This window comes from Jaculus jaculus, chromosome 18 (genome assembly GCF_020740685.1).
Source record: "Jaculus jaculus isolate mJacJac1 chromosome 18, mJacJac1.mat.Y.cur, whole genome shotgun sequence".
NCBI lineage: Eukaryota > Metazoa > Chordata > Mammalia > Rodentia > Dipodidae > Jaculus > Jaculus jaculus.
The window spans coordinates 61,818,697-61,831,599 of NC_059119.1; the positions used below are offsets into that span (position 1 = coordinate 61,818,697).

Here is a 12,903-nt window from a genome sequence, read left to right on the forward strand (position 1 = left end):
ACTTTTGTCCTCTTTTCCCCCTTTAGTATGATATTGACTACAATTTTGTTTTGCATATAACCTTTGTTATGTAGAGGTCCCTTCCTTCAATGTCCTGATTGTCAAGACTGCCAGTAATTAACTTTAAGAAAAAAAACTCATACAAAATAAAATGTCCCTTCTGCATCTCATTAACTGCTGAAAACTAACTAAAATGCACACACACAGAAACACACACAAACACACAATTAAAGCTCTTCCATCTAGCCTTTGGCCCCTTGAGAGGAGAGTGTTTTATTTTTGATGCTTTGTTTGGTTTTGAGATACTGAGAGTCAAATCCAAGGCAAGCACAGCAAGGGTTCTTTTTTTATTATTTTTCTTATTTGAGAGAGAGATACAGAAATAGGCAGGGAGAGAGAGAGAGACAGAGAGAGACAGAGAGAGAGGGAGAGAATGGGCACACCAGGATCTCTAGCCACTGTAAATGAACTCCAGATGCATGTGTCCCCTTGGGCATCAGGCTTACATGGGTCCTGGAGAATCAAACTGGGATCCTTTGGCTTTGCAGGCAAATGTCTTAACCACTAAGACATCTCTCCAGCACAAGTGTGTCTTATGTTATGTAAATAAATAACCCTGAATCCCTTTGCTTTCCTTTGTTGATATGATGCAGATTCTTCAAGTAGCTGGCATGATGGCCGTATGAACAATTATAGCATTTTGGAGCAGGATGAAACGTTCAAGGCCAGACTGAGCTATATGGTGATAACCTGTCTCAAAATAACAAACAAATAAATGATAAATAAACCCTGAAGTCATAATACTCTAGAGCAAGCAATCAAAATAGTCAGGAAAGGGGCCAGGCATGGTGGTGCGTGCCTTTAATCCCAGCACTCAGGAGGCAGAGGTAGGAGGATTGCCATGAGTTTGAGGCTACCCTGAGACTACATAGTGAATTCCAGGTCAGCTTGAGCTAGAGTGAGAATATATCTCAAAAAACCAAAATAAATAAATAAGTCAGAAAAGGAAAATGTCGATTAGTGTATCAAACAGGCTGTCATTGCCCAAGGAGACACCACATATCATCACATGCTAATTGTATAAGATATATAGGTCTTTTCATTTTAACAACGTACAGAATATTAAAATAAAAATACATATGTTCACATAAGATAATCATGTTTTATATTATAAGCTACAATTTAGTTAAAGGTGGCATATTTCTGCTGCAAGATTCAAAAGACTAGCTAAGTTGGACAAGGACTCAGACCTCCAGCTACACCAAACCTGTTTATGATTCTTGGCACCCAGCATCTTAGGTGTGTTATGAAGATGACAATGTGCCAGTCACCCAAGCTGTCACATGTGTGCTAAAAGCTGCTCCGAGCCAAGCTCATTTACACTCAGATGAGCACCTTCAGGAAGCGATCACTTAATCACTCGTGGCTACTAAAACAAATTTTACAACAAGCCCAAAACTTTTTGTTCCGCAAAGGGCTGATGGCATTCCACAGAGTGAACCATGGTAGAGGGTCATGGTAGCTGTCAGTGCTGTAATGATAGCGCATCAGTCACAGAATGAAGCGTGGTGTTGGGCAGGAATGCCATTACATGGATTAAAACATTCTTTTTAACCATTATTTTGGAACACAGTATTCAAATGTATCCTCTTTTTTTGCAGGAAAAAAAAAGAGAACACTGTCACATAATTCTAGTGAAAGTTTACATTGATACAAATTCCTGATAAATGGCCCAGGGATGTGCATCAAAATGTTTAATGTTTGCAGTTTTCTTTTGATCCACTATCCCACAGAGAAGACAACCCAGGTAAGGAAAAGTGGTGAGGTAAAAAAATGTCTTGTGGGCAGGACACCCCTTGTGTGCAATGTGGAAAGGGGCAAAACCCCTAAAAAACTTTCCTAGCACTGCTGGTCCTCACACCCCGAGGCTCAGTTCTTTACAACACGGGCCCTTCCAATCACCGCAGCGTCTGTGTGTCCGTCTGTCGTCTCTTGCTGAGGTGTGAGGGTGTCAGAGCAATAAGTGTTGAGGAAATTTCGTTTGCTAGTATGTGTACCAATAATCCTCTTTCTTGCAACAATCCTAGACTTATGAATCTAGTTATGGTTTCTTCTATTATACGTCACTGTATTTTTATAAGACAGCATTAAGTACAGTGGTAGCACTTTTAAACTCGAGTGTCTGTGGTGTATTAGTTACAAACATGAACAGTCCTGAGTCCCAAGCCTGCCCAGGCTGTGGTCCACAGGCTACACGCACCCATGATAGCCATGGAGTCCAACGTAAAGACACAAACTTAAATTGAATATTAGGAGATGTTTTTATGTGTTTCTTTTCTTTCTTTCTTTTTCTTTTCTTTTTTCTTTTTGGTAACTTGATTGTGTAATTCTCAATCATGAATTTTGTAGATGATGATTATCATGGTGGGTCTACAGCCACACCAGTCGCAACCAGCTGATCTCATCTGATCTGGGAAGCTAAGCAGGGCCAGGTCAAGTTAGTTACTAGATGGGAGACAACATCATGTTACAACGCCAAGAGGGCTACTTTGATGTGGTAATACACACATACACATAGACACGGGCATGAAACACTCACACAGAATAGATTACCTTGAATAAAAATAAATAATCTGGAAAATATTAGTAGCTTAAGACAATATTTTATTGATAATAATTTTCCTCACAATATTGGAATTCAAACTCAGTGTCTCAAACATGCCATGCAAAGGCTCCTTCTCAGAGATAAATACCTAGCCTTTGGTGTTTGTTTTTAATATTTATTTAATTGAGAGAGAGAAAGAGAGAGGCAGAGAGAAGTAGAGAGAGAGAGAGAGAGAGAGAGAGAGAGAGAGATAATGCCAGGGCCTCTAGCCACTGCAAACAAACTCCAGATACATGCACCACCTTGTGCATTTGACTTATGTGGGTACTGGGGATCAAACCTGGGTCCTTGGACTTTACAAATAAGCACCTTAACCACTAAGCCATCTCTCCAGCCCCAGCCTTTGGTTTTTGTTTTCAAAATAATTTATTTTTAATATTTAATTTTGTTTATTTATTAGAGACAAAGAGAGAGAAAATGGGCACACCAGGGCCTCTAGCCACTTCACACGAACTCCAGACACATGTGCCACTAGGTGCATCTGGCTTACACGGGACCTGGAGAATCAAACCTGGATCCTTAGGCTTCGCAGGTGAGTGCCTTAACCACTAAGCCATCTCTCCAGTCCCAAAATGTTTTATTTTTATTTATTTATTTGAGAGAGAAGGTAAGAGGCAGATAGAGAGAAAGAGATAGAATGGGCATGCAAGGGCCTCCAGCCACTGTAAATGAACTCCAGACACATGTGCCACCTTGCATATCTGGCTTACTTGGGTAATGGGGATCAAACCTAGGTCCTTTGGCTTTGCAGAAAAGTATCTTAACCACTAAGCCATCTCCCTCGCCCCAATCTTTGGCTTTTGAAAGAGGGTCTTCCTATATGTGGAATGTAATGAGCCAGTCACTGGCACTTAAAGCTTCTAGGTGGGAATCACACATAATCGGTCCATTCATATTTTATTGGCTAGAGAAAATCACTTGGTCTTTCAAGTATTCTAACTGTTTTGGGGCAAGCGGTGTTAATTTTCAATCAAGATCTGACTATTATTACTGACTACCATTTTTTGTTTGTTTGTTTTTGCCTAACTACTTTAAAAAATCAATTACTAAATTGCAGGCTAATGTGGACTACTCTGAGAGGGTCTCCAAAGATGACCTGCAAGACCGTGAGTGGAAGTGGGTATAGGAAAAAACTAAAAATAAAAATTGATAGCTCAGCAGGGGCCAGCCCTCGTCAGTTAATGACAACAGCTGAAAAAGAGGACAGCTCAGGATGCTTTTGCACAGTCACATGAGAATTGGTAGACAAGAGCAATTGCAGACACAGATCAGTTTCATACTCCGCTTCCTTCCTCCAATCACTGGACACGTGCTTGAGAAGGAACAGCACATGTCCTTCTTGACTTTAATCATGAAGGAAGGGAGAGCTAGTATGCACTGAAGACCAAGGGGGGGGGGTATGTCTTTATTGTGCACAATGAGCCGTGCGGAGGACAAGAGCCACAACAGAAGGATGGACGGTGAGGACATCTAGAAGACACAGAGACAAGGAGGGCGAAAGCAGAGAACTACATGGGCTGCATTTCTTAAAGGCAGGGGTTTAAGGCAATTATCTGACCACTCTGTGTGTCTGGCTTTACTTAGGAACTGGAAAATCAAACCAGGGATGTCAAGCTTTCCAAACAAGCTCCTTAACCACTAAGTCCAGCCCCCTCAGGTATTTTTATAATCATAACAAAGAGATATCTTTCAAAACTCACTATACTATACCATAGACTTTATTTGTTTATTTTGCAATACTGAAAATCAAACCTAAGACCTTGTGTGTGTGTGAAGGAAGCACTCTATTACCAAGATACATCACCAGATTACATCATATACCTTAAATGAATGAAGTTTGTTGTACATAAATTATACTTCATAATGTCATTATGGGGGTCCACATGCAACCTCAGGACAAAATGGAGTTTGTAGTCCTACACAGGCTAATTGCACAGGTGGGAGAAATATGGGGTGCTAAGCCCAACATAAGCCTAGACTCCAAAATTGATGTAGGTCATGTGATTTTTTTCTTTTTTTCTTTTTTTAATTTAAGATAGGGTTTGACTCTAGCCCAGGATAACCTGGAATTCACTATGTAATCTCAGGGTGGCCTCAAACTCACAGTGATCCTTCTACCTCTGCCTCCCGAGTGCTGGGATTAAAGGCGTGTGCCACCACGCCCGGCTCCACATGATATTTTATATCCCACAAAGAAAAGCTTAAGTCTGGTGCACAGTAAACAACTTGATAAACAAACATAAATCCTGTGATTGTAAATTTTGTCAACCTGATGATATTAAATGTCTTGGTATGTCTGATGTACTTTCTAGAGGAAGTTTTTAAGATGGAAAGATACAGCCTAAATGTTGGCAGGGTCATCTGAGGGGTGGGCATCCCATGCTACCTAAATATTGGCGGGGTCGTCTGAGGGGCTGGGCGTCCCATGCTACCTAAGAAGAGAGAGCAACCTGAGCAGCAGCTCATAGTGCTTTGCTTCCTCGGCGTGGTCTGAATGTGAGCAGCCGCCTCCAAGTTCCTGCCACCATGGTCATAATGGACCTCTTCCTGGGTTTGTTTCTTGTCAGGTATTTGCTCACAGCAAAGAGAAAGTAGCTGATACAATACCTCAGCTAGCAAACTGTCCCTCGGTATCATGTTCCTTTGTCCTGTCATTCAACTGTCTACGTACTTTTTCTGTGCAAAAAGATTGTCTACAGACTTCACGAAAGCCTTCTAGGGCTGGAGAGATGGCTCAGTGGTTAAGGCGCTTGCCTACAAAGCCGAAGGGCCAGGTTCAACCCTCAGGTCCCACGTAAGTCAGAGGCACAAGGTGATGCATGTGTCTAGTGTTCATTTGCAGTGGCTGGAGGCCCTGGCATGCCCAGTTCTGTCTCTCTGTCTCTGTCTCTCTCTCTCTCTCTCTCTCTCTCTCTCTGTCTTTCTCTTTCTGTCCCTCTTCCCATTTTTGTATCAAATAAATAAATAAAAATAAAAACTTTAAAAGCATTCTAGAAAAAAGACAGTGTAAAGAGAAAACTGAGCACGAAGAAAAAGCTATATAGCTTGAGAAAAGAATCAAGCAATTTCAAGAGTGGGCAAGGCAGCAAAAGGATAGAGCACAAATGAGTGGGGCTGGAGGGAGGGTCAGCCCATACCCAGCTTGCCACCGGTCCTGAGGTCAGATCCCAGCAGCTACACGAAAAGCTGGGTGCGTGCGCCATCCCTGTAAACCCAGCACTGGGGAAAGAGAGTCAGGAGGATTCCTGGGGCTTGCTGGCGGCTAATCTAGCTGAAGCAGTGAACTCCAGGCTCAGAGAGAGACCGTCTGTCTGAGAAAATAAGGCGGAGAGTGACTGAACAAGACACCAACATCAACCCCCTGGCCCCCTCACACACATGTACATATGTGCATGTGTGCTGCCCCCCACACGTGCACACATGCCCACAGACTCACGAAATAAAGTTGCAAAAGAAAAATGTAAAAACTGGTAGATTCAATTGACAAAAGTAGTAAAATAGGGAAGGAGAGAGTTTTATAAGTGATAGTATACTTTAACAAGTTGCACAAACTTTAAGGAAAGAAACAATGTGATTTTTCTGAGGTCATAACCGAGAAATGGTACTCAGAGCTATTCCCTCTCTCTCTCCCTCTCTCTCATCTACAGAGAATATATTACTTTATAGATTGTCCTTTTTAAGTAAAGAGATTTTTTAAAAAATATTTTATTTGTTTGAGAGAGAGAGAGGTGCACACCAGGGCCTCCAGCCACTGCAAACAATCTCCAGATGCATGTGCCACTTGTGCATCTGGCTTGTGTGGGTACTGGGGAATAGAACCTGGATCCTTAAGCTTCACAGGCAAGCGCCTTAATCACCCATCTCTTCACCCTAGGAAATAGATTCTTTTTACTTTCGTTTGAATATAGTATCCTCTTTCCAACTGTATGGCTGGTGAAATGCAGCCAGATATTTCACTGAGGACCTTGATTAATGATGTCCCTTCTGATACTCCCTACTTCTCAAGGTCATGAACTATAGACAAAACAAACACTGTACTACTTTTAACTACTGTGGTGGCTTGAATAAAAATGTCTCCTGTGGCTTCAGGTATTTTTTAATTTATTTATGGGGGGGGGGAGACAGAGAATGAGAATGGGTGCGCCAGAGCCTCCAGCCACTGCAAACCAACTCCAGATGCATGCACTCCCTTGTGTATCTGGCTAACGTGGGTCTTGGGGAATTGAACTTGGGTCCTTTTGCTTTGCAGGCAAACACCTTAACTGCTAAGCCATCCCTCCAGCATACTTCAGGTACTCTTGATTAAGTTTTCTAGTTAGTCTCCAGCTGGTGGGATCCTTGGGAGGCCGAGCTTTAGTGTGCAGGTGTGTTGCTGGGGACAGACCTTGGGCTTGCTGACAGCTTACTGTGTATACAGAGCCAGTCTGCCCTGGCTATTCTCTCTCCGCTGTGCATGTGTGATGCTGTGAACAGACTGCTTTTCTTTGTCACGGTGAAGCTTTCCCTCAAAACTGAAAGCCTGAAATAAGCCCTTTCCTCCCATATTCCATCCCAGCGATGAGGAGTAACTGCAACTACCGCTCTTTACACGGGCACCAGAATCACCCCGCCTTTCCAGAAGGAGAAAAACCTTGAGTAATAAAGATACTGGTGTCTATCTGACTGCCAAATTAGTTGAAAGAATTATTTTGTTTTGTTTTTCAATTTTTCAAGGTAGGGTCTCTCTCTAGCTCAGGCTGACCTAGAATTCACGAGGTAGTCTCAGGGTGGAGTTGACTGAAATTCTAACCTGGGATTACAGCTAAATAAAATAAAGGAGGTACCTTTCAAAACTACGCTTTATAAATAACAACTATAGTTATTTATCTTTAATTAAAATTCTACATCTAGGTTATAAATTCAAATCTAAGTTTTCTTACTGCATATTTTTAACAAGGCATGAAGTAGAGAATTAAAGGAATTTCTGATCTATACAAAGAAGAAAGTTTGTACAGAAGAAACCAAACTGTGTAAAAAGTAAAGTCTTTTAGGGGCCATGAAGATGTTCGGTAGCTAGGACTAGGAAGACAGCTTATCAGTAAACTGAAAATCCTAGAACTCACAATAGTGCTTGGCATGGAGGCACATACCTGTAATCCTGGGTGTAACACTGGGCTGTTAAAGACGGAAGGGTCTAGTCTATTTGCTGAGCTCCAGGACAATGAGAGACCCTGTCCCGAAAAAGGTGGATGGCATCCCTGAGGTGACACCTGAGGCTGTGCTCTGGCCTTCACACGCATGCGTACGCACATGCACACGCATTAAAGGATGTCCAAGGGCTGGGGATACCACTCACTGGGAATACACTAGCCTGTTATTACAAGTCCCTAAAATTCAATCCCTAGCATTGCAAAAATAAATAAATAAATATAAATTGTACAATCAAATACTTTTTTTCTGCTAAACTGGCAACAAGTAAAAAATATAAAAACAAAATGCAGCAAGGATGCAACAAAACACTGCACTGCACACTAATTTTTAGAGGGCTCATTTTGTACCTTACAGAAATCAGTTTAATAGTGTGACAAATATGCGTGTATAAGTATAAAATAAATATGTACAAGTGAAATAATAGTGTTATAGAATACGCAGCTTTACAAAACTTATCACTGTGCCTCATAGATAAATATTCAGAACTTTATGATAGAAGTTCGTAGACTTTTAAGGTGACTTAACTGTTTCCAAACCTGAAGCTGGCGAATGTGTAATTCATGTCTTGTAATGAAGCTCTGTGAAACGGTGTAACTATTGATAACCAGAGCTCAAGGACTACAGCTTGCTAGATGAGAAGTTTATGTGCTACAGAAACGTATAAACTGAAAATACAGATAACAAGTACATGTCCACAAGGGTAGATTTTATCTATAAGTACACACATATGCATACATGACAAACACAGATACACATACATGTAACCTTTGGGATCCTTTTGGCAGAAACGAATAGAAAAATCCTAGGAAAACTTGTTTTTAAAAGGAAAAACATTACTTAAGTCAAGATCTGGTCATAAAGCAAATACCATACTTATGAAGATAATATAATTTCATCAGGATCTATACAGAACGGGGCTAGTCACACAGGTGTGAATTGACCACAGTAGAATGAAGACAAGGGACAAAAACGTCACTCTCATTGCTTCACAGCTCTGACAGAAGAGCAACGTATGGGTGGGTTTAGAAAACAAAATAAAAATAGATACTTGATCAGCAAAACTGACTCGGGAGGTATGGTAAGCAATTGAACAGTGAAAACTGTCTTAAAGGGGCCAGAGAAGACTTTCATCACCTGACAGGACAGGAGTAACCAGCCGCACAAGGAGAATAGGAAAAGGAGCCACTTGTGATGACTCACAGCAAGAGCCACGGTGACTCGGTGCTCGCACGGGGCATTTTATAAGACTCACAGCACACATGCACAACACGATTTGTATGACAATATGGCTCCATTAGCATTCAAAATCACACATCAAAAATCTTTGAGTCCCAAGGGCTTTTTTTTTCCTATTTTTACCATACCAAAAAAAAAAATTGAAAACTGAGACAGATGTGTTATTTCTTGGAGGTCGCAAAATAACATTTGATGTGTTGCCTTATATCCACAAGGAAGAAATAGTGTGATATAATCGCTGTCAGGAAGCAATAAGTTTCATTTTGACATCATTTGAAGCAAAGTTTGTAACATAAGAACAAAAGGCAATACTGACATAGTGATCCCTTTGAAATCAGATTAAATTATATGCACAATAATAATCATGATGGTATCAATTACCAATACATATACTTTCAGAAATGTGGCACTTAAAAGCAAAGGTATAATTTTCTGATTTTGGTGGTTATACCGAGGTTATTTAAGAATATGTCCTGTTTTAGAATATATACTGAAATATTTAGGACCAAAGGGGCATTATGTCCAAAGCTTCTCAAATAATTCAACAGAAATAATATTAAGCATTTATTAATGTACATATATAGAAAACATAATAAGATATCAAAGGTTAACTGCTAGTGATAATTGTGTTTGATGGGAAGGCTTTGTACTATAGCATTGCCACTTTCTTGTAGTGTACAATTATTTCAGAACAAAGTATTAGTGTATAATGTGTGCAATTGCATGGAAACATTTTAAAGATAATATGTTAGTGACTTTTGTATAGCTGCAAATAGTTGACAGAAATAACTAAAACTAGAAATATTAGTTTTAGCTGATGGTTTCAGCAGGCTCGGTCCATGCATATTTGGACCCACGGTCTTCAGCAGAACATCCTGGTGGCAAGAGTGTGTGACAAAGCACAACTGTTCACATCATGGTAGACAGCAAGGACAGAGGCAGAGGCAATATGTCCCTAAGGCTTATCATTGTGGACAGGAACCAGAGTGGGAAAGACAGGGACAACATACAGGCAAGATCCAACCAACCTCACTGACCTACTTCCTCTAGTTCTCCAGGCCACCCCACCTCCCACTGATTCCAGAACCACCCCAAACGGTCCCACCAACCAGAGACCAAGTGTTCAAAATATGAGCCCTTGGGAAATACTTCAGATCCAACGCACAACAAATAGAACACATCTTCTCAGTCAAGAACACTTCTCGTTAATCAAAAGAGGGAAAGCTGGAAAGATGGCTTAGTGGTTAAGACACTTGCTTGTGAAGCCTAAGAACTCCTGTTGGAATCTCCAGGTCCCAGGTAAGCCAGATACACAGTGATGCAAGCCCAATGTCACATATGCACACAAGGGGGCAATGTGTCTGGATTTCAACTATAGTGGCCAAAGGCCCTAGCATGCCAAGTTTCTCTCTCTGTCATTAAAAAAAAAAGTCTAAGCCAGGCATGGTGGCGCATGCCTTTAATCCCAGCACTTGGGAGGCAGATGTAGGAGAATCACTGTGAGTTCAAGGCCACCATGAGACTACATAATGAATTCCAGTTCAGCCTAGGCTAGAGTGAGACCCTACCCCCAACTAAACAAAAACAAAAAAAAGTCTAGTCTGTTAGGTGTGTCTCAAAAAACCAAAAAAAAAAAAAAAAAAGAGGGAGGAATGTAGAAACAGGAGGACTTAGGAAGGGAGGGAAGAAGAGAGAGTAAAAGAGAAATATTGAAGATGGCGGTTTGGGGGTAAAAGCAGATAGTGAAGACATAAAGACTTATTTGTAGTTATTGCTCTTCACCCTAAATAAAATAGATATATAGTTTTAAACACAAACGTGGCTTTCTTCCCATCACATCCATCAAGCAAGTCTTTGCAGGGTAGGGGCAGGCTCGGGCACAGAAGAGGGGGAGGAAGAGAAGGAGGAGGAGGCCCCTACTTGCCAGCAATGAGGGCATTCCGCAGGGTCACGCAAACCAAGTCCCCATGCAGGCACATCTTGGAGATGCAGTGGTACTTGCTGGCTGGCTCGGACTTCTTCTTGCCCTTGCCACTCTTGGGGACCTCAGTCCCATCTCCTTCATGCTCTCCAGCAGCAGGTTGCAGTGGGTGTTGCTTGTGACCCCCTGTACGGTCACTGACGGTGGGCCGGTGCTGAATTCCTCCTCCTCCTCCCCATGTTTCTGCATCTCCTCAGGGTCACTTCACTCAGGATTTTCCTCCTCCTTCCCATGTTTCTGTATCTCCTTGGGGTCACCTCACTCTGGGGTTTGTCCTCCTCCTCCCCATGTTTCTGAATCCCCTTGGGTTACCTCACTTTGGCATTTGTCCACCTCCTCCCCGTGCCTCTGCATCCCCTCAGGGTCACCTCACTCTGGGGTTTGTTGAGGAGGCTCATGTTGTGGCTGCACTCATAGATTCACTCTGGGCTCCAAAATAGATACAATTTTTTTAATTCAATAAAAACTTTACCATTTTGTATTATTAAAGGTCATCTCAATGCATAAAACAATGCCCTTTATCTATATGGCTTCCATCATCTAGTGGACTAAGGCATTACAGAAATGAAGTAGTAGAACTAATTAAAATGATAGTAGTGGATTTGTTAACAGAGTCATTCATAATTTCCTCATCAACTAGCAACAGAGCACTAATGGTGAAATGGATGAGCGTAGATCTGCATTAAAGGCAAAGGTAAGCCTAGTAGTTTTTATCTTTTCATATATAAAATGTTTACAACAATAACCTAGGTAATGTATGAAAACATATGTGTGTGTGTGTATATATATATATACACACACATATATATATATATTCCTTGCCTTGAATGGACTGCATGGCAATAAAGTGAACATATGTTATCTTATAGTCAGCATCTTATTAATGAATAGAAAAAAGTCCTAATTATACAACAGCCTTTAAAATTTTCTCAAAATATTAAAAACTTCTTTACTGTCAGCTATAAATACATAAGAAAATATAATACAGTCATAGGTAAGGATGTTCTTTCTGAGCATGACTCCAATTGCTCAGGAAAAGGGCCCACAATCAGCAAATGAGACCCAGTGAGTAATTAAAGGCTTCTGTCCAATAAGGAAACAGTTAATCAGCTAAAAAGGCAGCCTAAAATATGGGAGAAAAATCCTTGCCAGCTTTACATTTGACAAAATTAGTATCTAGCATATAAAACAAACTCAAAATCTAAACAATGAACAAACAAAATCCAATCAAACAATGGGCTAAGGAACTGAACTCTTCTCTCTCTCATTTTCTATTTATTTCATTTTTCCTTAAATTATCAAAAATAGAAGTAAAAAATGGCCAATAAACACTTTTTAAAGTGTTCAACATCCTTAATCATCAGGGAAATGAAATTAAGACCACTTTGAGACCCATTTCGCTCCAGTCAGAATCACTATCATCAAGAAAGTTAATGACCACAAATGCTGGAGAGGTTGTAAGGAGAGGGGAGCCTTTATTCCCTGTTGGTGGGAATTTAAACTGTTGCAGACGCTATGGAAATCAGAGTGGAGGTGCCAAAAAGAAGCCAAAGGAAACTACACTATAACCCAGCTACATCATTGCTGGGTATATATCCAAAGGACTTTATCTCCTAGCGCAAAGATACTTGCACATCCAGGTTTATTTCTGCTCTGTTCACAATAGCTAGGAAATTTAATCAGCATAGATGTCCATCAACTGGTGAATCGATTGTGTAAGTGTATTAAATATACACAGTGAATTTTATTTAGAAAAACCGAAATTATGAAACTTAACATAAAATGAATGGATCTCAAAAATACTATATTAAGTGAGATAATCCAGGCTCAG

The 12,903-nt window shown here is 40.8% G+C and overlaps 1 pseudogene; it reads right to left on the reverse strand.

The window, feature by feature from the left end:
* Positions 1–11,007: 11,007 nt before the first annotated feature.
* On the reverse strand, positions 11,008–11,470 carry LOC123455788 (annotated as a pseudogene).
* Between the last annotated feature and the right edge of the window lie 1,433 nt (positions 11,471–12,903).